This window comes from Peromyscus maniculatus, chromosome 2 (assembly GCF_049852395.1).
Source record: "Peromyscus maniculatus bairdii isolate BWxNUB_F1_BW_parent chromosome 2, HU_Pman_BW_mat_3.1, whole genome shotgun sequence".
NCBI classification, from domain to species: domain Eukaryota; kingdom Metazoa; phylum Chordata; class Mammalia; order Rodentia; family Cricetidae; genus Peromyscus; species Peromyscus maniculatus.
The window spans coordinates 20,875,800-20,902,756 of NC_134853.1; the positions used below are offsets into that span (position 1 = coordinate 20,875,800).

Consider the following 26,957-nt stretch of genomic DNA (forward strand, 5'->3'; position numbering starts at 1 on the left):
GGGAAGGAACTAAATAAACAACAACAACAAAAAAAAAATGCAAAGGTACACGAAGAACCACTTGAGTCCTAATAAATCCTTGTCAGTCTTCTACACTTCTCTAAATCCTTCCAGAAAGATAAATCCTATGAGAGTTTTATCCTTTTAATTCCTTCAGCCATACTTATTTGACATATTCACTAACATTTCCTATTTAACAGGAAATCAAGCTCAGCTAGACCTTATACATAGGATGATAAAATGATAAACATGTTAATATGAAATAAAGACACTACTGACCTTTATTTATCAGTCTACAAAGTAATGGAAATTGCTCTGGTCACTCAGCCTTAAAACTTCAAAGGAATAAAAGTAGAAGATAGGTAAGTTAGCAAAATCAAGTGTAAAATGCAAGGCTTGGTTCCCACCCCCCTACCTTTTCTCTCAATTTTACTTTTATAAATGACATTCACAGCGTTCTTCTTTCTTGAAAAAGAAATCTCATAATCCTTCTTGAATATTTCCTTTTACAAAACCTACATATCTAAGAGCCAGCAAGGTTAGTGGCTTAAAGCCATCTCCAACCTCTGCCATGTTCTTTCTACAGATACACCAGGCTCTAGGAAGATGTTCGGGAAGACTGTGCCATGCAAAACATCATGGAAGCTTCAGAAGAGGCATTTGTCTGTCTAAAAACAAAATAAAACCTCCAACAGAGGGCTTGTGTACAAGGGAAGTGTGGCTTCAAGATGAGGTGGGTGCTCATAATCACTGTGATTTTGGTCCAAGAGGAGAAGCCTCTGAACTTGTGAGCTTTGTCCATGGAGGACAGGTTATGACAGGAACTGGTTCTGGCTCATGATTGGGGATGTCCAATAGTAATGACCTCTTTGAATGAAAGATGGAAAATCTGGGGATTCAGAGCAACCAAAGATCGTCAAGCAATGAGCTCACAATAAAAGATAATAAGGGAAAAACAGGTAAAGAAGAGACAGCATGTAAAACACTTTACAGGATCAGTGACACTCAGTGGGGCTTTCTGTGTGAAGGTATTTTTTTTCTAAAGACCCTAAACAAGAATGTTTCTTTCAGCTTCTAGAAGCTCTCTGTGTTTCTCTGCTCCAGCTTCAAATCCAGCAGCATAAAGGCTTCTCTCATTCTACTCTTTACCTTCTTATATAGAATTTTCTTACCTCAGGGTCCTTAATTTAACCACATTGTGAAGTCCCCTTCCTCATGTGAGCTATCATATTCAAAGGTTCTGGGGACTCTCTTGTGGAAATCTTTGGGGCCACTAGGGAGCAAAGGGTACTTTCTGAAGGATTCATAAAACTATGATAGAGATTGGAGTTGAGAGTAAATAGGGTACCCTATTGAAATAGGCCAACAAGGGGACAAGAGTTGAGAATGCTTGGATGGTATATTTAGGGTATGGTATTCAAAGGAATTAGCTGAATTTTGAATGAAAAGGACCTAGATATTTTACTCTAAAATGTGGAGATAAAACCAAGAGCTTGATTCAGCAGCAGCATGTCCTTAGAATGTGAAGGGGTTATACCCTGGCAACCAACCACTTGATTAACTAACTAAATGGTTAAATGAAATATGAGTGTGATTGTGAAAAGGGCAATAGGAAGAGTTAAGTGAAAACTGAGATAAAATGATGACCTAACAATTTCATCACCACCATAAACAGTATTCTCAGTATCTTTTTAAATTTATTGTAGTTGGTGTAACATGTCTACCTTTTATTATAACAGATATTTTAGGCAGCTAGTATGTCATACTATTTGAGGAAAATACCGTGCTAATGTCAGCAACTGATACATGAGAAATGACTAAGAAGAACTGAAAATGTTTGTTTTGCTAAAATGATTGCCAATAAAACCATTTGTGTGGACTATCCATCCACCTTAATCCCCCTGTGATACATTAGCACAGAGGTGAGTCAGTTAGATTTTGATATGAGTTTTATTTTATAGGGGCTATTACAGCTGCAGAGATTTGCTTAGTCACCAGGGTCACTAGTTTGTCACAAATCCATCATTACAATTTGAGGGCACAACAAAGGGAACGTTTCTCCCCCAATACTTGTTTCAGGCATGGCAGAGATCCACTACTAATGAGAAAAACTCCAGTTTTCAAAGTTAATTTCAGCATAAGCCTTTGTCTATCATTCTAAGCTCTGGGCCATCATGAATTGGAGAGCAGCAGAGTAAACACCTCTGTTCACACAGCTGAAGAGTGATGCCAAGAGCGCCACCAGCCAATCATTGTAAAACATGAAGAATCACATCCAAAGGGCATCTGTAAAAATGTCCTTAACATCTACTCAGTCCTTCTGTGTAAAGGTCAGCATGATGGGAGTGATTTGTCTGTACTCAGCCCTCTTAGCTCCAAGGGAACATGTGATTCTTTCCTTCTGCCTTTGGCGTCTTTATGAACAGGGTTGCCATGATGGAGAGCTAGATCCAGACCCACAGTCTTGGAGTTCCCTCTGTCTTCTTTCGCTTCATTCGGCTCCAAAGTATGAGACAGCCAATTTCATAATCACAGGCCCTCTAGTACTCTTTCTTCCTCCCTCATTTTCCCTTGTCGACATTTCTACTTAACTGCTGACAAAAATTCATAACCTAACTGGCCATGCTGCCTGAGCCTTTCTTCTTTCTGAACCAGCTCAAGTCCTACTGAGAATAGTCATCCTGAAACCCAATTCTAATTACCTCATTAGCAGTTGCTTTGCAAAAATGGTGAACAGCAGCCCTGGCAAGCACCTTTAATCCATTCTTTTAGAATACATGGGGAGTTCCTTTCTATGCTTAAGTTTTCAGTAAAATAGGACTTCCTGTTATCTTTAAATCTAGTCTGCATTCATCTCTCCACCTTCAGGATTTGATACTCATTTTACTCTTGTGCAAACTTCCATCTTAAATGCATATTCACTTAGAAAAATCTAAGAACTTCTTACATGGCAGGTACAGTAGTGCCCTATTATTTAATGTGGTAATTCCAAGACCCTCTGAAAACATGTGAATGGCACAAAAACCTATAAATAGTGTTTCCTCTCTATGTGCATTTATGATATATTCATAGGCTATTTGCTGGGCATGAAGTTAGCAAAAGCTAATAGTAAACTAAAATTCCAGGTTGTCAAAAAATTATGTAGATACTTATTGTACTGTCCTCATTATCTTTCTTCCTTGAGGTGATATATATGATACAATATCCACATGATGTCCTGCTCTGTAAGCTTGGGTCACTATGCTAGAGTCACTTGAGGACAAGCCTTGCAATTCCAAGTAGCCAATTTGATGCCAAGAAGCCTACTAAGTGACTAATTGGTGGATTGTGTGCACAGCATGGATACACAGACCACAGGGTGAGTCCCATTCCAGGAAAAAAGAAGTGGGAAGGAACAAGAGATTTTTGTTTGTTTTGTTTTGTTTGCTTTTTTCAACACTGAAAATAGTGTGCAATTTAAAGCTTATGATTATTCATTTCTGTAAATTTCTATTTAATATTTGGGGACTGTAATTGACCACAGGTAACTGAAACAGTTCTATGAGGGGAACTGTTGATGGGGGAACCGTACAGTATTTGCTTAGTGAAGGTATTCATGAAGTGTATACTGTCTCAAATTGAATGATATCTCCACATTGCCACTGAATTTGTTTTGCCTCTTTTTGACACTTTTCACACTGAAGCCATAATTACACTCATGCGTGCCTTTCTCTCTCCTCCACATGGCAAGGTTTTTGAGATTAGAAACTGAATCTTATTACTCTTAGGTGTTTTGCATTATTCTTCATTTATACTCTGCATTAGCATGAATGAATGATTTTATTGTGTTCATTTGTTCCATGGGAAATTAGTGAAAACATGAACAAACCATTTGAGCCCACTCAAGAATAAGAGTCATGTGGATCTATACTAGTGGATCAGTCAGGTGAAGAAGATGGTACTTGGATACACTAAGCCAAGAGAAATCTCATTTCTGGAAACCAGCTTCTTCGCACACCATTTTCAAGAAAGAGATACCATCTCACGACCTCAGACTCTGTCTAATCTTAGTACCAGAAAGCTGAAACCTCCCTGCTGGAGAATAAATAAGTTTCAACTTTTAAAAGATGACAAACTGTAACAGAGCTTGAGGGTATCAAATTAGCCCAAGCCTTAGCCACTCTTGCGAGCCAGCAAAGGGGCATGTGGAGAGAAATGCTATGATTGGGGCTAGAGCTTGGCCTCTAGTCATGATATTGGCAGCAACAACTGCTCACATCTCTGAAGGCGGCCCTTGCCTTCCCTAGTCAGACAAGAGATGGATGTGACAAGCTTTAGCAACTAAGAGCTCTCAGATGAGCTGGGGAGGTGGGTAGTCACCCGGGCAGGGCATCAGAAAAGGACTCCACTCTCCTCCAGAGATGATGCTGAATGCTATAGAGCAAGGTGATGAGATGGGTCATTGTTCATCTATAAATGGACCAGGAAATTTCATATTGAATTACAGCATGGAATTGAGAGACTACATTGTGTCTTTTATGACAAAAAATGAGGGTCTTCATAGGGGGTAAATTTAAAGGTGCTACATTTCAGAGCATTATGATCAAATTATAGGCACATCAATCTAGAAGGAGCAAGGTTGGGCTCACATAAGAGATGATGAAAGGTGAGATAACATGATGCTGAAATTTTGCCTGACCTGATAAACCTCTGTGACTTAAGAAAGAGAACCTTGTCTTGCTGTGCTCAGTCTCACTAACATTATTATGGGAAAAGGAATTTCTCACGTTGCAGGCTGGGAAGCCAAGTATGGTCTTCACACAGCAGCATCCTGCACTTGATCTCACACAGGGCTTTGCTTCCAAAGAGTGTTTCAGAGAATTGGGAGACCACTTTGTGTATTTTGCTTGTGTTTCATTATAGATAAATTTGTAGAAAGTTGACATACTTTGAGTATTATTTTAAACTCATTGTTTCTTTCAGTATCATCTTATTAACTTTTTTCTAAGCAGAGGGTGAAGAACTGAAACCATACAGTTGAATAATAACTGAGATATTGGGAAAGATGGAAGTGTGATTGTATACCCATGATCCCTCTCCTGGTCAGTATTCCACCCAAAAGATTCAGACAGTAGAATAACAAGGTCAGTGAGCCTCCAAGATACACTCTCAAAATCAGACAGGCGTGCATCTCATTGTTTGAGACTCAGGCAGAAGGCAGGAGCTCCTGGGTGAGTGGAGGGCCGATCTATTAGCTCTGGTAGCAACTCAGAGCCCCAAATAAATACTTAAACCAAGGCTACCCTTCAGCCTGGAGAAAATCTACCTCTCGGTTTCTAGTGAGAACACCAGTAATGCTTGAGAGAAACTGGGACCCTGAATCGAACTGCTGTTTGTCAACACTGCTGAGAACTGGAAGCACACACCACACCCTTCCTTACCAGTAACATCAGGGCATCAGTTTCCCTCCTACAGATTCAGAGAGGCCCTTTGACTCTAAGGTAAAATTTTCAATGAAAAGAGGACAAAAGATGACCTGGGGTACCAGTGTGGTCAGGAAATGCAAACTGAAACCATGGGAGACACCAGAGATGGGGAAAACACTTACTTTTCAGAATATTTCTAAATTATAAATTGACATGGTCTAGGACCCCCACACCTCATTTTTAGGAACCCACTAAAAATTTAAAAGGAGTAAATGGAAATAAATATGTCAGAATGCTAACTGAAGAGCAGGCTTTCAAAAATCTAATTAGCAGTGGATGTAATAATCTGACTGTGCTTCTGCTATTTTTAGATGTAAAGGGTTAGTTTCTGAGCAGTAACATACAATGATCCTGATTTTGTGTATGGAGTTTTCTGCACATACAAGCTTATGCGCTCAGTGAAAGGAGAGTCTACAGATAGACGTGGTCAGGTGCTGTGGCCCTGAAAGGCCCATGATCGTAAGGAAGGAAAGGCTACTAAATTTTACTTGATTCACATCTGAGTTATTTGATGGTTACAATGAACATATATCTAAAATATTTATGTACTTTTTTCAAAAGTTTTACATTTAAAAACATAAGAGAAAAATGGGTTTCTATTGTTTTTTTTTAATCTACTGATGTTAGTCCAGATGCCATGAAATTTTTAAATACTACTTTGTTGTTTCATAAAATCAAAAACTCTCCTAACCAGATGAACACATGGAGAACAAATTTTATTTTATTTTTAGATTATGATGATCCTTTTGGGAGATAAAGAAATACTTGTTTGGAGAAAAATACGAGGTTTGGAGAAAACAAGGGATCAATTTGACTGAACTCCATGGCATATGAAATTAAAACATTAAAGATGAGTGACTGGGAAAGAAAATCTCAGGATAATCTCTGGGGCATGACACTCTTTTCCATGTGCCTTTAAGCCGCTGTCTCTGAGATAGCAGTGTGCATTAGAACCATCTGGAAGGTTGGGAAAAGCTACTGCCCCACTTCACCGTGAAGGTAAATAGGTCTGGGTGAAAGCTAGGAAGATGTACTCATACCTGGTTCCCCCAGTGATGTTGATGGTGCTGGCCTAAGGACCGTACTTATAGAACCATTGCTTTAAAAAATACTTTAAAATACTTTAATATTTAAATACTAAAAAAGCACCCCTTTGGTCAAAAGTGGCTGAAATTTCCAGAAGCAAGCCTCATTGATAGGCAGTCTTCTACTGTTAATATGCCTCAAGGCTAAGTGTTCCAGACACGGGGCTCCTGATTGGTCGTGTACCAACAGACCTTCTCTCTCAGAAACCGAATCTGGCCTTCTGTGTGACCCAGTACTATTCCCTTGGAGTGAGCTTCAAAGACAGGATCTTTAGGTCATAACATGTCTGCAGGAAGACTCAGCAAAGCTTCTCTTTCAGCTTGGGTTTGATACTGTTGCTTGATGCCATTTCCAGAGACCTAAGAATATTTCTAAGCAAAGTATCCTCCTCCCCTCTCATTGTCTCAAATCCTAGTCTTTGGGCTCTTCCCATCCCATTATATTGTACAGCATAATTGCATGGCCATTGCAGATATACTTTCAAATTGTATGTTTACTTTGTGAAAGTGATTGCTTTAGGGAAACCAGAGGTCAGAGTTGCAGTTAGTTGACAGATCTGAGAAAATGACGCTTTGCTTTCCTTGCTCCTGGCTTGTATCACTTCTTGCTTGCTATCCTCTATTCTCCAAGCTCACTGATTCTTGATGCTATCCCTTGGCTATTCTACTCTGGAGAGTACCCAGCTTGCCTGAAAACATCTTACTGACGTTTGTCCCCAAACTAAACCACCCTGAATTTGAATATTTAACCATCTTGATACAAATTCACAGCAGGTTGTTGAAGGGAACATAGCTTTAAAAGATAATTTCTTCCAACTTAATCTGTGTTTTACATGGAAATTTTAAACTCCAAATGCCTTTCTGTGAGGGAATACATTTCCATCAGTGGACTGTCACACTCAATTACAGTTCAGGGACAGAGTATTAGAGCAGTTCCCCAGTGTCTCTCACATCACGGTACATCAGTTTAAGATGCTGTGAGAGTTGTGCTTATGAGGATGCAAGCAGTGTTCTCCTTTGAAAGACTCCAGGAAATCCCTATCTAACAGAGAGGTCAATGTAACCCTACACAGTGAAAGACTCACCCTCACATTGTTGCCCCAAGAACTGGACCCATGCTAGCCTATTTCGTACAGACTATAAGAAACATTTAATTATGGTTAAGAAACCCTTTGGTTCTAGCTCTGTAAGTAGAGAGTAGGATTACAGTTCAATAAATAGCCAAGTGTAATATGTAATAGGTTAGGTTCTGAGGCTTTGTGGCTAGATCAGGGGTAAGAGTCTAGTAGACCAGTTCTTACAGGGAAATAACAGGGTATCACTCTTTTGTAATCAGTACTGGAAGTGACAGGGTGGGGGATGGATGATGAACTAGCTGCCTGAATTGGCTATATTGTTTTATAAAACTAGCTATCTTATATAAACAATCTGTAATTTATAAGCCAATCAGGTTTTGTTTTTCTTATATTTCTTATAAAAATATCTGTCATGTGGTGGTGTGGAAGGGTGAGAGATACCCCTCTTGCCCCTCACCCCGTAACCTGTAACAAATGAGAGAGCTGATCCTCCTCCTTACCAGCTGCAGCACTCAAGAAACAGGCCCTGCCCCTCACCTAGGCAGCATTTCCTGGTGGTAGTCGGAGGTGAGGGTGACCCAGCCCCAATGTTATAAGCAAAAGGGAGTTGTCCCCATTTCTTATCAGACATATAGTAGCATGAGCAGAGGAGAGATACCCTCCCTCACACTATCCATCAACACCGGAGACAGGTGGAAGAGTTGGCCCTGGGGTCATAAGAGCAGGAGGGTTGTCTCTACCTCTCATCAGCTGCAGTACTTGGCAGAGTGGCCCCTGTACCTCACCTGGGCAACACAATAGAGCTGGTCCTAATGTTATAGGTATGGGAGAGCTGTCCCTGGGTGTGAAAGTAGAACCTGCCATACCCCTCGCTCATTTCTGCAAGAGGTGAGTTAGCTGGGTCAGTGCTGGAGAGCTCAGCCTGGTGGTGAGGAAAGGGGAGAACTGGTAGGTGGACCAGCCCTACAATTACCCAGACCCAGAACCAAGTTTATGACTTGGCCTACCCCAACACCCACCCTATCTATCTGCTGGAGCATATGAAGGGACCTGACTTGCAGACCCAAAGCTGCAGGATCTCCACAACACATTACAACAGGATATCCAAGAAGAGTCCTAGTGAGGATCCAGCATCGATGGTGTAGTAGGCACCATAGACCTCGAACCAGATCAATGACTCTGCAGTGAACACTGACTGGCAAGTAAAGATATATGGACAAATGAGGTTACTGAGTAACTCACTATGTCATACTACAGCTTCCATGATGATATTTTTAATTTTTCCCTTTTTCTTTCATTTTTTTTCTCTTAAATTTTGTTTCATTTGGGGTGTGGGTGTACAGGGGCAGAGGGTGGATATAAAAGGATGGAACATGAATGGAATCAAGATGCATGATGTAAAAGACAAATAGAATAAAATATATACATAAATATGTTTATTTATACTGATTCCTTTGCCTTTGAAAAATCCAAGACCATTTTAGCTTGGCAATGGGAATCATGGATATATTAGCTTTGCTGAGACTGCATTAGATATCTGGGGACAAGAATGGTAGTGACCATGACCATGAGGGGATCCTAAATCAGGGGAAGTCACACCAAGTCTCTAGACTCAGAAATGTCTTCAGTAGGACTGAAACTTTTCACATTCTTGAAAATATTTTTGGCAGTGTTCCATTTTAACTTTCTAAAAAGAAGGATCTGGAGCCCCTTCGGTCACCTTTGGCAACTGCTTCAGACAGGAAGTAAAATATTCTGCCTCACTTCTAGAAGCACAAAACTCAGTAAGAACTGTCCAGTTTACCATGCAGGTTTAGTCACAGGAAAGGAGAGGAATTTTTTATTCATATAGACTAAAAAGAAAGTAACCTCCACTTGCAGAAAATGACAATTACTGTCAACATTGATGGGCTGGTGATTGGGCTGGTGATTGGGCTGGTGATTGGGCTGGTGAGAAGGCTCCGTGGGTAAAAGCAGTTGCCACCAAACCTTAACCTGAGTTTGACTCCGCAGGCCCACATGGGGGAAGAAGGAGAGAACAAATTCTTACAAGTTGTCCTCTGACCTCTGCTTATACTCCATAGTATGTGTGCACCCCCCCCCCCCGACATACACACACAAAATAAAGAAACAATATGAGTAAAAAAAATTACAAACGAATGACACTTTGTGCTACTATGTTTAAGGATGCATTGTCACTCATAATTTGCTTTCTTACTTTCCTCAGTTAATATTTGGTTTTGCTGATTTTTCATAAATTATTTTAACGAGACCTACACTGAAGATACATAATTTCAAACTTCTTTTTATCAGATAAAACATGAAGATTAGACTAAAGTACAAATGAAATATAAATAAAAACCTTTGCTGTGCTCATATAGATCTACAATTGTTAAATTGATGCTTTTCTGACTAGTCTAGGTAATTTAGGAACTTTTCATTTGAGGTCATAATCCTACCATCATTGCATGCCTGGATCTAGATCTATCTAGAATGAAAGGAGTTTCTAGACATTGAAGGCTTTAGTGACACATGTGCTACTTAGCATCCCAAGTCATCAGATTCTGTGGCACTGGTCAGGTAGGTTCCGCCCAGTGCAAATATTTGTCTAGAGCCATACCCATAGAGATACTGTAATTTATAACTTTATGAGAAAAATAAAATCATTTTCTGAGTACAAGTGAAGCTGCTTTAGGGAATGAGGACAATAAAGGTTTTACCATATCGATAAAGATTTCATTGCATTCAGTGGATTATGGAACAGCAAGGCTCTGATATTGACCTTCAGTTCCTCTTTAGAGAGGAATGCCTCAGGGATCACTATGTTCAAAAGAATGTGCCCTGGGTTTCACAGATTATTTTATGTACCACAGCAGTCAAAAAATACTGACTGTGTGTTAGGCCATGAGCTGTTGAAATTATGCGAGAGAGAAAGAGAGAGAGAGAGGGGGGGGGGGAGGGGGAGGGGGAGGGGGAGGGGAGGGGAGAGAGAGAGAGAGAGAGAGAGAGAGAGAGAGAGAGAGAGAGAGAGAGAGAGAGAGAGAGAGCGCTGTGAAAACAAGTAAAAATTAATGGTGTGCTTTTCTAAGTGTAGACTAACAGCTTTACAAGCATTCTTTCAAAGGGCCTTCAAGAGGATCTTGGAGACATATCTGCCAGTCTCCTTGTTTTACAAGAGAGAAAAAGAATACAGGAAACAGAGCTGAGTGATCATTTTTTACCATAGTAGAACTTCAATGCACACCCAAATCCGTTTAATGCACAGGATTGTTTTGGGTGGTTATCTCTAAAAATACTTCTGCCAGCAACTAGATAGTTATTAAACCAACCAACAAACAAAATGGCAGGCTTTGTCTAAGATATGGAAGAATAGAAAAACTTGTTCATTCTAGCAAGGATATAAAATAGTGTAGCAGCCTCCTCTGCCTCCCAGCATGGGTAATTCTGTGTGTGGTCCACCTGCCTACACTGACCGGTGCTGACACAAATTTTTCCCTCCCTCCCTCCCTCCCTCCCTCCCTCCCTCCCTCCCTCCCTCCCTCCCTCCCTCCGTCCTTTCCTTTTTCTGTCCTCCTTTACTTTCTCTCTTTTTTTCTTTTTCCTTCCCCCTGTCCTAACTTTTTTCTTCTGAAGAGAATAATTACAATAAATATTTTGAGCAAATAGAAAAATTAAAATAAGCATTGGCAACAATGGATCTGAAAACAAAACAGGGCGTTAGTGAGATGGCTCAATGGTTAATAGCACTTGTTTTTGCAGGGGACCCAAGTTTGATTCCCAGCACCCACAAGTTGGCTCACAGCTGTCCATAATTCAGTTCCAGGTGATCTGAGGCCCTCCACAAGCATCAGGCAGACATCCAACATGTAGGCAAAACCCTCACATATATAAAATAAATAAATCTAAAACAAATTTTTAAAAAAGGTCAAGGCATTTCCGTGGGAATCTTACATGCTCTAAATGAGCCCCATGGTCTCTCTCTGAGAAAGCAGGAAGAATGCTCAGGCAAGATGGAGGACCTCATACTGGTTCTGAGGCCCTGTGGAGACTTGGCAGAGCTACTCAAGATGGAGGACCTCAGACTGGTTCTGAGGCCCTCTGGAGACTTGGCAGGGCTATTCTGCAGGTATATGCCAAACCAAATTTCAAAACAGGATGGTAGCAGGCAATTAGCTGCAGAGCAGTGAACTTGATGTACATTTACATAATGCTGTAAAACAAAACATTTAAAAGGTAGTACTTATTATACAGGAAATGATCAATAAAATAATATGATTGTTATACCAGTTTGAAAGATATAAAAAGCTTACAGGGTCCAATAATAAAAAAGAAATCAGTTAAATTTAAAGAACATTAGCATGTAAACAGCTTTTCATCGATCACATAGGAGTGTGACTTAAAAATAGAGTAAAGGTCTACAAGATGTAGAAAGTCCTTACTTGAGGACAGTATGCCACATGCTACCCTTTGTCTCAGGCTAGCCACCCTGGATATCCATGGTCTTTATTAGGTCTCAATTCCCTCTAAGACGTTTTATTGATGCTTCACCCTTTGCCATGATTCTCAGTACAGTAACCTCAACTGTAGGGTCATAAGACCCTTCCCTTTGTTTGAGTAAGTGACTTTGCTATCCTAGAAGAAGGCCAGAGTGAGCTAGATGAGCCCTTTGCTCTCCAGCCTCCTCGGCACAGCTGCCTGTGTTCCTTTCTATCTAGTTACTGATTCTCCTTACCTTACCTCATGCTTCATGATTGCCTAAGGTGGAACAATAGAGTGCCAAAAAAAAGCAACAGACTTGGGCAGAATGCTGAAGTTATTCCGAGACACAATGTTAAACCTATAGAGTTTGTTTTTGTGTTAAGTTCAAGAATTTAATGTTTAGAATCATTGAGGTAAGTCATTAAGGTTTCTAAAAGCCTGGAAATGCACAACAGAACCTAACATGTTAGAAAATTAGATGACTGACAGCCAGTGAGATGGCTCACCAAGCCCTACCACCTGAATTTGATCCATGGGAGGACCCTCATGGCAGAACACGTGTAAGTTGTCCTCTGACCTCCACATGTGTGCCATGGCATGCTCCACTCCTCATATACATATTATACAAATAAAAGTAATTTGAAGCCGGACAGCTGTGGCACATGCCTTTAATCTCAGCACTTGGAGGCAGAGCCAGGCAGATCTCTGTGAGTTTGAGGCCAGCCTGGTCTACAGAGCGAGATCCAGGACAGGCACCAAAACTCCACGGAGAAACCCTGTCTCGAAAAACCAAACCAAACCAACCAACCAACCAAACAAACAAACATCAAACAAACAAAGTAATTTGAAAAGAAAATTAGATGCATGAACTATATGATTTTAGTTTTTAAGAAACAATATGTGGTTTTTTTTTTTTTTTTTTTTTTTTTTTTTTTTTTTTTTGTCTCTACACAGTGTTAGATGGAATGAGAAACCAGGATAATGAACATATTGATCTTGTTTTCTTTTGACTTTTTGAGACAAGGCCTTGCTATGTATTCTAGGCTAGCTTTGAACTTGAACTCCTGCCTCAGCCTCCTGAATGCTGGGATCATAGAAGTGCCACAGCATACTGAAATTAGTCTATTTTACCAACTTTGCCTTAATTATTACATTCCTTTGCCAACTTCAAGTTTGTGAAAGACTAACTTGAAAAACATTTGGGAAGCTTGAGAGATTATGGTAGACTAAGTTAGTAGTTTATGTAACTTATAGTATTTAAAGAAACTTAATCAAGTCTGTTAGTAACATAAGTTAGGGGAATGAATATTGAATTAACCAAAGAATAGGTGTAACTAATCCATCATATCCCTCCCCCAAATTTCAAAATTTGTAAAGAATTACTTGTTAAACATAAAGCTTTGGAAAATTTGAGTTTAAACATTATAACTTTAGTACATTGAGAAATAGGTAGGACTCTGTTTATAAGATCTTTTTGATGGATAGGTTCATAAGAATATCTGTCTAGATAAAAGACAGAACCCTGTGTTACTTACAGCTCCAGAGAAGGATGGTCAGGTCACACAATGGATCCCTCCTGAGGATGGGTACAGCAATGCGGAGGAGTAGGTGACATCTTATATATAGTATGCAGGGTGGGGTTAGCTAGGGGCCCATGTTGGCTGATTTGAATAATCCTGCTGGGCTGTGGGGCCCAGGTCCTGTCCCAAGCTGTCTGTTGCCTGACCTCACAATGATTAGTATAGATCCATAATGGGCCCCAGAACATGAGACCCTGATAAGAGAAGCAGTTGGGGTGTGGACTTAATCAACTCTTCAAGAAAGGGAAAGGGCCAGCCACGGCCAGGGTCTCAAAACCACTACAAGATAGTACAGTGGAAAAAAAAAAAAAACATGCACAGCCTTATGTGACTATTATAGTCCTGGATATCTTGATATCAGTTTCAAATTCAATTACTTGGGAGATAGTTGAGTGGCTTGAGTGGAAGGGACTCCTAGAGAATTGGGAAATAATTTTTAGCATGGAGGAAAGACAGTCACTTTTCTAAGGATTGGATAGATGAAGACAGAAAGCATTCTAAGATGGGAGTAAAAGAAATGACCAAGTAGGAACAGGAAGTGACTGAAGCTTGACTGGCAGTTGGATTTAGTATTTGCTTGGTATTGGGAAGGCAAATAAGTCAAGTGAGACTTCACCATCATTTTGCCTAAATTGCAGGTTTCTGCTTAGAATTACAGAGTATGCTAAAGATACTAGTTTGGTCCAAGCTTTGTTGGAATGGACCCTCAGTTGGTTGTGTTAATTCATAAACAAGAACAATTAATGTTCCATATACCAGCTGAACTAGCCAATAGAGATTTGATGACAAGTTTATTGTCAACTCTGTATTTGCTGAGTTCTCTGATCTTCACAAAGCAGGTCTAGTGTATGCTGTACTTCAGAAACATGAGATAGTGGAATTTGGGGAACTTGTGGGTTATCACTGATGGCTTTCAATGCTGGGTTTATAGCAATGGTTCCTGTGGCCATTCTGGCCACTCCCCAGGCAACAATGAGGAACACTGTCAGAGGTATAGGACAGTGGTGACATCTGGCCAGGCTGGGGAGGAATGATTGGTATTATATATGTGGGAAGGCAAGAGACACTAGAGTGCTTCCACATGGCTTTAGGGCACTGGAAGGACAAAGTAGGGTAATGTGCAGCTTTGCTGTGGCGCCACAGTATAGTGTGCTATCATCTTTAGGTTGGATGATTGTACCACATTTTATAAAAAATGGGCATGAAGGATGGAAATGGAGGAGCTCAAAGTTTCTGCGAGTCCTAAGAGAGCACAGACATGCCTGTTGGAGGAAACATAAGGACCACTTGTCATGAGGGGGCACCCCAGATACAGGGAGGTGGTGGTTTGAAAGAAGTTCTCATTTCTCCATATATTGTGTCTGTAGGGTAATTACCAGCTTGGTTGCTGTGTGGTGTGTGATATACAGCCACAGGATGATAGCATATCTAACCACTTTATAGGAAATAACTTCAGTCAGATGTGTGTATATTTTGGATATCTGTTTAAATATCCAAGGTGTATGACAATAAGTTTGGATTTTACTGTCTGTGTAGTTTTTTAGAATACAAGAGGTCAAGGTGCTTTTAAAAGAGAGTTGAGTAGGGGTAGGAGACATAACAGTGAGGGAGTCAGGGAAGGATAAAGGGGACTAAATGACTTGAATAGTTAAAGGCCAGTAGAATAGCTCGGTGGCCCCAGGGGAGCACACAGTCTGCAGCCTTTGGTATGCATATCCTTTAGGTAGAAGCAGGAGGTGATAGCAGCAGGAATCTGCATCTTAGAAGAGTTATAGAAACATTAGATGTGGTCCCATGGAGGCTTAACCTTACCATGGAATACAGCCAAATTGTGGTCACAGAGAAAAGAACTTAGAAGTACACGTGATCATAGGACAGAGTTAATTTGATGGGCACACAAACTGCAACATCTGGAAAGTTACCCTGTATTGTGAGTCCTACCTTTTAAATAAAACAGGACTCAGTGATCTAATGGGTCACTGACAGTTTAGGTTTTCCTGTGCAGTGAGGCTTCCCAAAGTCTGGAGTAGTTCATATTCCTGGTAGTTGGAGATAAGACAAATTCACCTCTAAAGGTAAGTCTTTGGCCTGGATGGTGTGGTACTAGGGATGTCTTCCCACATATAAACCATGCATGATGTAATTTTGTGGCTTACATTGTTGCGTCAGCCATCATGTAGAGGTAGAGCCATTTGTAGAATCCAAATGTAGTATTGGGTTCTAGAAATTAGATTTATCCTTTCAGTTGTAGACTTGTGGGTTGTTACATCTGTAAGTGGACCAAATGCTGGAGTCTGACTGATATAATTTTAGTCTCCATCAAGAGTAGGTGAATCTAAGTGTTCTCAACAATGCAAGGTCCTTTGTGGATGAGTGAGGGGAGGTTAGGTTACTCAAGATTTTAGATCACACAGTGTGATTTATAATGTATGTGTAGTGTGTGTGTGTGTGTGTGTGTGTGTGTGTGTGTGTGTGTATGGTCAGTAGGATGTTAGGAAGTTTGCCTGTTAAAATATCACTGGCTGAAGTTGGAACTCTTATACAAGCCTACAGGTGACTTCATTCCATCAGTCACTTGGGCCTTTATCTCAGGTCTTGGTTAGTAGTGATAGGCAAGTCTTGAAGACATTTTGGTTTCAGGGCTTGCAAGAGGTAAATGAAGAGGCCACAGGATTTGCTATGTCTTGTTGAAACAAGGACATTTTGAAATTTTTGAGCCTTTTAAATCATATAACAATGAAAATAATCAAACTAATATTAGAATCAAGGTTTGCTTAGTGCCCTCTGTCTACCTCATGCAACATTTTATTGTTTAGCATTTCTTTCCTTCTGATAGGAATTGTCACCAAAGAAAGGTTGCCTAGTCTTACAGTAGGAAAGAATATTGATTGCTGTTTTGTTTTTGAAACTTGGTCTTTCTGTGTAGCCTAAGTGGACTCAAACTCACAAAAATCCTCTTTTTTAATATTTTCATTGATGGTTCATGAGCCACCACACTAGGTTTCTATCATTATTTTTCAATGGATTTGGTTTTTTTCCTCCTTGATAGTCTATGTTTTGTGGAAATTTCTGTGGAACAGTAATTTCAGTTTCTTAGATGGAATTAAGCAGGGAAGTCAGATTAAACATCCATCCCTTACAAGATGAATAGTAAGAAAATTGGGGGCTCAGATGAGTCCATTAACAAGTGGGTGCAGTCTAGTTTATAGTTTATTACTGGATTAGCTTGATAATTGGTGTACCCTTGTGATGGTTAATCTTGAGTAGGTGTCAACTTGATTAGATATGGAATCAAATAACACATGTCTATGGGGGCTGTGTGTAAGAATATATCCTGGAGCTTCCTCACTGACAAATAATTTTTATAGTATTAGTAGGTCCTGTATAAGCTGCTATGAGAAAAGCCATCAACAGTTTTACAGAGCCATAGACTCTGTGAACTACAATAGTGACTGGTGTAGCAAGATAGGCCCCTGGGTACAACAGTGGCATGAATGTTATGGTGTGTGTGTGTGTGTGTGTGTGTGTGTGTGTGTGTGTGTGTGTGTGTGTCTAAGTACTCTCTGATCGATTTTAAGGTCCACTGCTCCACTGCACAGGAAGCATGCCTAGTACTGTAAATCTGGCCAAGAACCCATGTTTGAGATATTCATAGACCCCAGAAGGCAGCCTGTAACTATGATTCTGATAATGAAAAAAGTATCAAGCAAACACTCTAAATTCATATCTTTCCCAATAGATTAGTGCAGCTCTTAGACCTCATCATAGAAGTTTTGTTGTGCAGTGGACAGTGGTTACTTCAGAAACTCACAACTGGTCAAGAGTATCAGAAGAGTGCCTAGCTACAAATAAGAATGAGACACCTATGCCATCCCCTCAAGGCTCAGGGGCCATCATAGAAGAGGGGTGGAAAGACTGTAAGATCAGAGGTCAGAATCTCATAGCAAAACAGTGCCATCTGGAAATGGCAGGCCACTGCACCCATGAACTCACAGAACTGGGGCTGTCTGCAGAAGGGGTGCACAAGATCAAGCCAGTCAACATTTCAGCATAGGGAGGAAAGGTATTCAGAAGCTTCAGCCCCTGATGAAAGACCTGTGGGCAGTTTATGGCTTCTGGTGGAGGGAGAGTCTGTTTAATTCAAGAGTTTGACCCCTGATTGGTTGACTGGTCCAGAGGATACCTCATACCCAAGAGTCTATGCATAGCACATATTGGTCTTAATGAGATTTAAAAAAAGATTCAAAGTTGAGTGTGGGTAAGAAGGTAGGGATGGATCTGGGAGGAGCTAAGCAGGGAATGGGCAGTGAATATGATCAAATTACATTCTATGAAAATTTCAAAAAATTGATAAAACCACTAAATTAAAATATATTATGTCTGTCTGTGTCTCTCTGTCTCTGGGAGGATGAATGAAAGGCAAGAACTTTTGCCTGTCTGGCCTTCATTCTGTGGGTGAGTGCATCTACTCTGAGGCTACTGCTTTTGCCATCCTTTTTTCACTTTGGAGCTAAGCTTCTTTGCCCTGTCACTGTAGACTGAAGACCAGTGGCTCTCCAGGAATCCTCCAGGCCTTCAGTGCCAGATTATGCCTGCTGAGACATCCAGCCTTTGGGACTGAGCAGTGACTGGGTCCTCAGCCTCTGGAATATGAAGAAAGTCACTGTTGGATTATCTAGCTTATATCCTTTAAGTCAAAACAATAAAATTCCTTTGTAATACATACTCATTCTATCCTAACATAGTGCCTTAGATGTACTGTCCCTAGTATGAATAGAGACATGGGTGACCCAGACTTTAAGGTATTTGCCAACTGCTGTCAAATTGATGCCCCTTGTTACTGTTTGTTCTGCACAAGGAAATTCTTTGTCTATCTGTCTCTGTCTTTGTCTCTCTGTGTCTATGTCTCTGTGTCTCTGTCTCTGTCTCTCTCTCTCTGTCTCTCTCTCTCTCTCTCTCTCTCTCTCTCTGTGTGTGTGTGTGTGTGTGTGTGTGTGTGTGTGTGTGTGTGTGCATTGACTGGACCAGAATCTAGACCATTGGCTATTGCCCTGGAATTTAGGAAACATTGCCAGACATTGAAGTAAATGCAGTGTGACAGACCATCGTAGTTTGGAGTTGAGGCACTGAGGCCTATCTGCATAGATGGCCTTTGATGATTCAGATTTAGGAGAATATCATAGTACAATGTTTGCAACAAGGAGAAGCCAATCAGTATGTGATCTTGATCACAGTGGTTATTGGCCACAGCCAAGGTGTGTAAATATTTCACAGGAAAATGGGGACAAGTCCATTAATACTATGAAGTAGGCAAACTGAGACTGGCAAGCCCCACAATCAGAACACACTAAGGAATGTTGGCCAGGTCGCTAACCATGTTTTGACTTTTGAGGAATATTGAGCACAGCTACTTTGATGGGAATATCTTCAGATGGCTGTAATCACTAGGAGCCTTCCTTTATTTGGATGGATCTTAGATGCACTTGGACTATCAAAAGGAAAAAATTTAGTTCTTATTACTCCTATTTTAATAAACCATGTAAGGAAGAACTTTGTTCTTCTGTTTCCTGATTTAACTGGTGTTATGGAGTTTCAAGTATCTTAACTGGTATAGATAAATAAATGGGCTCTTCTGACAATATCCACTCAATGCTATAGACATTCATTAATTCAGGATGGCTTTATGATAGTAGCCATTCTATTTATGAAAATTAAAGTTTTAAAAATTGGAAGTACTGTTGTTTCAAGAATACATCAATTAGCAAAATAAAGACAGATTTACAAATGACATACCTCATTCTGAAATGTCTATAATCCAAAGACCTGTGTAATCAAAACTGATACTTATACAGAGAGAGAACACAGGAGTTGGATGTGGAGTGTTGTGGAATATTTGTTTACAATGTAAAGATGCGTCTCTGCCTAAGGTGCCTTCTGATTGGTTTAGTAAAGAGCTGAATGACCAATAGCTAGACAGGAGAAGTTAGGAAGAACTCTGGACAGGAAGAGAGGAACTCAGAGTGTTAGAATGTAGGTCCACAGGACACCAGGAAGACATTGAAGAGGTCGAGCATATGGTGCAGAGTAGAGGTAACTGAGCCATGTGCCAGAATATAGATTAACAAAAGCAGGTTAATTTAAGTTATACGAGCTAGCGGGACAAGCTTAAGCTAATGGCCAAGCTTTCATAACTAATAAAACGCTGTGTCAGTATTTGTGAATTGGCAGTTCCGACAAGAAAATACTATTATAGTGGAGATTTAAAATAAAAAAAAAATTGTAACCTGGTGGTGGTGGCGCATGCCTTTAATCCCAGCACTCGGGGAGGCAGAAGCAGGCAGATCTCTATGAGTTTGAGGCCAGCCTGGGCTACAGAGTGTGTTCCAGGAAAGGCACAACGCTACACAGAGAAACCCTGTCTCGAAAAAATTAATAATGTAAGGAGGGAGGAGTTAAGAAAAGTCTTTTGTGAGACTGATAATCATTTTCTCTAAACTGAGAAATGCAAGTGATATGAACTTTTGCACCAAAAGGAAAATGCAAAGTATAAAGTATAAAGGGATAAAAAGGAAAAATTATAAAGAAATAAAACATCCCTTCATCCTCAAGGAACTCATATGTGATAGATGGAAGCAGTGCCTGCATGACATGGGTGTTGGAAAGCTCTTGTAAGGAAATTTGTCTGGACAGTTACTAGTTAACTAGATGAAAGGGTGAGAAAGAGTCAAGATGATCCTGGGCAGAGAATACAGACACACCAACAGTGAGGGGAAGGGGATGGTTTGAAATCTTACAAGTATACCCAAAATACTGTTTCCCATGTGTTTGCTCATTTGGTTACTTCTCAGGCAACTGCTCTGAAGCCAGCACTTACAAGTGTAAACTGAATTTCAGGACATATGCATTTTGCCTGAGATCACAGAATTAGAACTGTCTGGATATATCTAGTATTCAAGCCCAGACTTCACTAAGGCCCTACTCTTTCCTTTTCTTTTCTCCTTTCCTGAGTACTACTGATGGGTTCTTAAGTTAGATAGAGAGCTGGACCAGATGACACACATGCTTGGAGATTGTGTTCCCTGAATGACATCACCAGAGTACTTTGAGCTTGCACATAATGCTTTGATGGGCTCTGTTACTCTTTGGCTGGTTCAGCCATGACACCTGTCCACAGACACTTTAAAGACAGAGCAGTTGCTCTAATAAGTTTCTGAAATAGCTGAGCACCGAGTATCAGCTTCAAACATGCACAGGGAACATTTTAATGGGCCCATTTGTGTAAATTCCAGGGCCAGGCTGGCTGAAGGTCACTGGAGAAGATATGAACAGGGTTGAAAGGGCTTGACCTGAGCAATGTGTAACACAGGGATTATGTGTTCTAGTTGGGGGTAGTGGGGAAACAGATTGAACACTAGGTAGACTCTACAGAAGCAGAAAAGTCTAATTCAAGGCACCAGGAGTGAAAACATAGTTCCAAACTGATATAAGTTGTATGCAGATCAAATCCCCTGTGAGAGAAGTTAGATTACGGATCACTTTATATCATCAAATGTGAAGAGGATTCTGATTTACTCCTATGATTTTTTTTTCAGATTCTTAGTTATTTATACACTGATTTCTTCAGAGAAAAGTGTGTGGCCACTAAAATTTGTTTTTTTATATAAACTTACATTCTAAAATATAAATTTAGGTATATATTCAAAGAAGTATTTCCAAACCTTTCCTGTGGTTACAAGAACTAGGAATAAAAATTTTAATTCATTAACTTATACAATCATATTAATTCCAAATTTTCTCTTTTAAAAATTCTACCTGTGAAATAGTGTTTTCATTCTCTGTACAGCTTTTACACACTGACCAGAGCCAGGTAGAATCATAGAAGATAAAATACAGAGACAACCTGTATGTAAACTCTGTGTTCACCTATTAGTTTAATTTAGAAATGATTAAAATCTTTGGGAGTTAATTTATCCTACATTAAGATCATAATCCTGTAGACATGTATTATTATGGAAAAGTACTAAGCTAGACTCTTTGATGTAATATCCTGAATTTATCCTGAAATTAGGTTATCATCAAAAGTAAGCTGATTCCAGAATAAGTAAAACCAAGCATTTAAAGATAAAAATATTCTTCCTGTATCTAGAATTAAGGGAAAGGTGAAAGTTGATTGCCCTAAATCATGATTGCAAAGGCTGCCATGTCTGCAGATGTACAATCAATCTTGCTCTTGGCATCAGTGACCCTGCTCTAGAATCCAGATGAAGTGCTGATCTCAGATTTTAATCAACCATTTGGAACTTTTAGTCGGGACTAATGACGCCGTGGTCTAAAATCCCTTATCAGCAATGATGCCACAGATGAAGTCTAGTGTAACGCTACTTAATATCCAGTATCATGTCACCACCACTGGCAGTCTCTGGCCACTTTGCCTTTGGGGATGAGAGCATGTTTTTATATAACATCATGGTTGCTCCTGACAAAAGAGAAAAGGTGAAAGTGAATCATATCTATCAGCAAATAAGTAACAAATTAAAATAACCTCAAGTAAACAGTGTAGGAAAGGGGCCCATTTGTGTATGTATCTTTACATCATTAGCTAAGTCATCCACTGTCCATTGATAATGTGTTGACAAGTATTATTTGAAGGCAAGTCATCTGATAGAGTGACAGACTCCACATGAACCAGCTGTGGCTGTGGGCCATTGACAAAGATCTCAGATTCAGTTTCCTTATCTGTAAGGTAGTGGTTATAAAAAGCAACTGCCCAGAGTTGCTTCTGAGGTTTAAGTAAGGTAAAGAATTGACATAATTAGCATCAGGCTGGGATCTGAAAGTTTCTCAGTCAAGTATAGCTACACTTGCTTTTAAAGAGTTGGCATGTGTCTAGGTGTAACTATTGTGATGAAGTTGTTATTTTGTCTAAAATGTTTATTGAGAAATGGTATTTTTTCCATAAATAATTGCAACTTTGAGGTCAGAGTTCACGTAAAGATTAAAAAACTATCATTTTCAATTTTGTTTGTGGTTTAGTAGTTTTCACACAATTTTTTCCTCACCTTCTACAAAAGTCTTCTGAAATTCAATATAACATATATTAACAAGATATTGTTCACTTTTAACTATATGAATTGTAATTCATGTATGCAAATAGCACTATACTACACTCACTCATATTTAATAATTTAATAAATTTTTTCTTTTTAAAAAAATTATCTAGAATTTGTGTGTGTGTGTGTGTATGTGTGTGTGTGTGTGTGTGTGTGTGTGTGTGTGTGTGTGTGTGTGAGAGAGAGAGAGAGAGAGAGAGAGAGAAAGAGAGAGAGACTGTATGCCACACTGTACATGCGTGTACATGCGGAAGTCAAAGGCCAACTTTGTGGAGTGCACTTTTTTCTTCCTCTTTTACCTGTGTTCTTGGGCATGAAACTCCGGCCCCCTGGCTTACCCAGCAAGCACCCTCGCCTGCTGAGCCATGCTAACAGCTCTTCTTCAGTTTCTTTTTTATTTGAAATAGGGTCTTGCTGTGCAGTCTAAGCTACTGAAAATCTGCTATGTAATACTGGTTGATAAACTTCTGGTGGTGCTCCTGTTTTACCCTACTGAATGCCGGGACTACAGGAAACTGACTCCACACCATAGTTTGCTTGTATGCTGTGTTTAGCTTCTTTCAATTGAAAAATGACTGGGTATAGTTATGAAATATAACATGATGTTTTATCTATGTGTGCATTGTATAATTGATTAATTAATTTAGATAACATGCCTGTCATATAGCCAGCTTATGGGTTTTTTTGCAATGAGAAAGCTAAAGATATATTCTTAAGAGAAAATTTGAAATGCATTTTTTTTTTTTTGAGACAAGGTTTCTCTGTGTAGCTTTGTGCCTTTCCTGAATCTAGCTCTGTAGACCAGGCTGGCCTTGAACTCAGAGATCTGCCTGGCCCTGCCTCCCCGAGTGCTGGGATTAAAGGCGTGCGCCACCACCGCCCAGCTTTGAAATGCTAATTATCATATAGCTAGCTATAGTGTTAGTGCTGTACAATGGAATCACAAACTTACTTCTCCAGTCCACTAGAGTATGTACACTCTTTAAGTGGCATCTCTCCTAGCTCCATGGCACTCTCAGCATGGTTACTGAGACACTCATTGCATTGTCTGAGGTCAGCTCGGTTACACAATCATATGGATTTCCACTGGATGACTTTGCTTTTTGGAGGTGCATGAGGAGCTGTTAGAGTTCTCTGACAGGAAGCTGAGCGCTCACCTTGGGATTCCTTCTCATCTGTCAGCTTTCTTTCTGAGAAACCATCATTCTTTTCTTGAATATATTCTTCTCAAAGAATCTTTATGGAAAAGCAAGACACATGAATCTAGGAATACAATTAATAATGTAAATAGGCATTTAGGCTATAAGATGTTATAACATATTGCAAAAACATCATAGCACTTTTAGACGCAAAATTAAATGTAAATATGGATTTCCACTATGGTTAAGTGAGCACGTGTGAAAATGTATGTTCAAGCAGGCTCCATTTTGTGAATTTAAATTGAATTTATACTTTTTATATCATTGAAAAATGGTATTTTCTTGGCTGAAGAGGACCTCAGGGGTAGAGCACTTGCCTCGCATGCATTATGCTCTCCAGCACTACAAAGCAACAGGAGGCTGGGGAGATGAGACGGCTCATTAGGCGCTTGCTGCTTTTCCAGAGAATCCGCATTCAGTTCCCGGCACCCATGTGAGGTGGCTCACAACTACCCGCACTCGGCATTTGTCAAATCCATGGCATTTGACACTACATTCTGGCTTCCATGCGAGCTTGCAAACACATGCATATACTTAGGCACATGTATGCACATGCGCACACACAGAGTCAAAATATAAAATGTAAAAAAATTGGAGGCAAAAAGCCTCAAACAATTCTATTTAACAGCAGAGAAAGCCACTTTTTCTTATTTAATTTACTGTAATCATGAACATAGAAATGTAGCAATGTAATATTTCCTTGGGTTGGTGAATAATAAAACTTGTATCTTTTGATTAGTTAAATTCCTCAGTCTCTCAGTTCCTTGAGGGATATTGAGATAAAATCCAGAAAGTAAAGTTGTAATTTTTTTCAGAATGAACTCAGCTTGACACTGCTATATTTATAAAGAACTAACTGTTGTAGAAACTTTAAAATCCTAGGAGAATTCATTTTCATATTTCTAATTTTTGATTGAAGAAAAACCTTGCTGTGCTCATTTTGGGTAGTTGCTAAGAGGGTTTTTGTATTTTTCTTCTTTGTTTGCAGAATACTCGGTTCCTGGTGAATGTTTTGTTGATGAGCTACAGAAGACAAACTGCTGGTTGTTCGCTTAGTTTTCTGTCATTATAGCAAATTACAGAGACTTTCTAAAGAGCAAAGGTTTGTTTGGGATTACAGTTTCAGAGGCTGAAGTCCATGCTCTTGGCATGTAATGAGGCAGTCCAGCATGGTGGGGGCTCCTGGTGAAATAAAGCCTCCTAATTTGTGGCCAAGGCATAAGAGAAGGTGAGACACCAGGAACCCATCAACCTCTCAAGAGTACCCACAGTGGCCAAAACCCTCCAATTAAGCCCCATTTCTAAAGGCATTGCCATGTCCTAACAGTGCTACCCTGGGAACCAAGGTGCCTTTGAAACAGTGATTCTCCTCTCTAGATTTAAAAAGACTAGTGTGGATTTCAGAGCTGGGTATATGTTTAGCCCAGGAACTAGCACTTCAGACTGTGTTCTGGAATTCACAGTAGTATAGATTTGTTTACTTGTTTTGACATGATCTCAGGTAGCCCAGATTGACCTCAAACTTACTATTATGACTAAAGATGACCTTGAATTCTCAATCCTCCTACCTCTACCTCCCAAGTGCTAGGATCACAGGTATGCACCACCATGCACAGCATTATTACAACAGTATAGCTTTTCTACACTATGCCTTGACTTTTTTTTTTTTTAAAGTAAAACACTCTTGGTTGTCTCTTTCCTTCTCTCCCTCCCTCCTCTTTTTCATCCTTTTCTCTCTTCTCTTCCTATTTGGACACTAATGCATGGACTTAAATTGTGAACATAAGCATTTGCCTATATATGGCTGCATAGCAACTTATCTAAGTATAATATTAGAAGGATTTCTGAAAAAATGATAAAATGTGTACTCAAAGATCTGTTTAAAGCAATAAAATTTCTTGAGTCTCTCCATGACTGTCAACCTCCTCTTAAGCCCCTTCAGGAGCAGTAAGCTTAAATAGATTCCAAAATGGGAAGGGGCTAGTGTGAGCACCATCACTCCCATCCAGACTTGGAGCCCTATCTGCTGCACTTTCAGAAACCAGAAACAGAAAGCACCCCTTATCTCCATTGAATCAGTGTAGTAACATAGAAACAAATCCATTCAGGAGTATTTTAATCAAATAGGCTGAAGGGACAAAGTTCTGGGCCCCAGTTAATGTTTAGTAAACACATGGCCAGTGAATGTCTTTAAAGCTTTTATCCTCTAGTACTTGATCCATGGCTTTAAAAAAAAAAAAAGGCTATCCATCCTCCTAATTCACTTGTTAAGGAGGACCAGTATTCAGAGGGATGAGTTCTGCTCTGATGGAGCATGTACAGCACACTCAGGTGATCTGGCACGTGTATCAGCTTTGTACTTGAGGATGTCTCTGCTACCAGTATCCTAGAGAGTAGAGAAACCAAACTTGCAAAGAAATGAAGAAATGAAGAAGGAGAGGGAAAGGGAGGAGGAGAACAAGAAGAAAAAGAGGAGGAGGAGGAGGAGGAGGAGGAGGAGGAGGAGGAGGAGGAGGAGGAGGAGGAGGAGGAGGAGAAGAAGAAGAAGAAGAAGAAGAAGAAGAAGAAGAAGAAGAAGAAGAAGAAGAAGAAGAAGAAGAAGAAGAAGAAGAAGAAGACAGTAGCAGCTTTCATCCTTGGAAAGACTTCAGAAACACCACAGCTGTCTGCGGGGGCCTATTTAGGGCATTTAACAATGACACTGGAGAGGACAAGGAAGGATGAGTAAGAGCGTGTCCACATATAAGGCTGTCCATAAATGACCAGCAGAGCATGCTCTTGTCTCTACTCTGGATTATAGAAGCTTAGTATAAGGAAAGGTCACTTCAGATCCCTCTGTTATTAGCTGTTAAAGGAGTATGAGAATAGATGCCTTGTATAAGCCTCATATTAACAGATAAATTATACAACATAGAGTACTGTGTAAAGAAGTACTTTTATGCATGATAATGTTTTGAATTTTA

General features: G+C 39.9%; 1 protein-coding gene and 1 long non-coding RNA gene across 3 annotated transcripts in view; one reads left to right on the forward strand and one right to left on the reverse strand.

Moving 5' to 3' along the window:
• The window catches only part of LOC102912840 (carbonic anhydrase 1), a 38,735-nt gene extending 24,928 nt beyond the window's left edge, over nucleotides 1-13,807 (reverse strand). The window contains exon 1 of one of the 2 annotated variants that reach the window (XM_006994728.4): nucleotides 13,641-13,807. The gene's annotated coding sequence lies outside the window, so the exon portion shown is untranslated. The remainder of the gene's footprint in view (nucleotides 1-13,640) is intronic. The other variant, XM_042271129.2, reaches the window with a different exon arrangement.
• LOC121827225 (uncharacterized) lies at nucleotides 1-26,046 on the forward strand. Its single transcript, XR_006069389.2, has 4 exons — nucleotides 1-362; nucleotides 587-733; nucleotides 3,185-3,358; nucleotides 24,983-26,046. It is a non-coding gene; the product is annotated as an uncharacterized LOC121827225 (long non-coding RNA).
• Nucleotides 26,047-26,957: the final 911 nt, after the last annotated feature.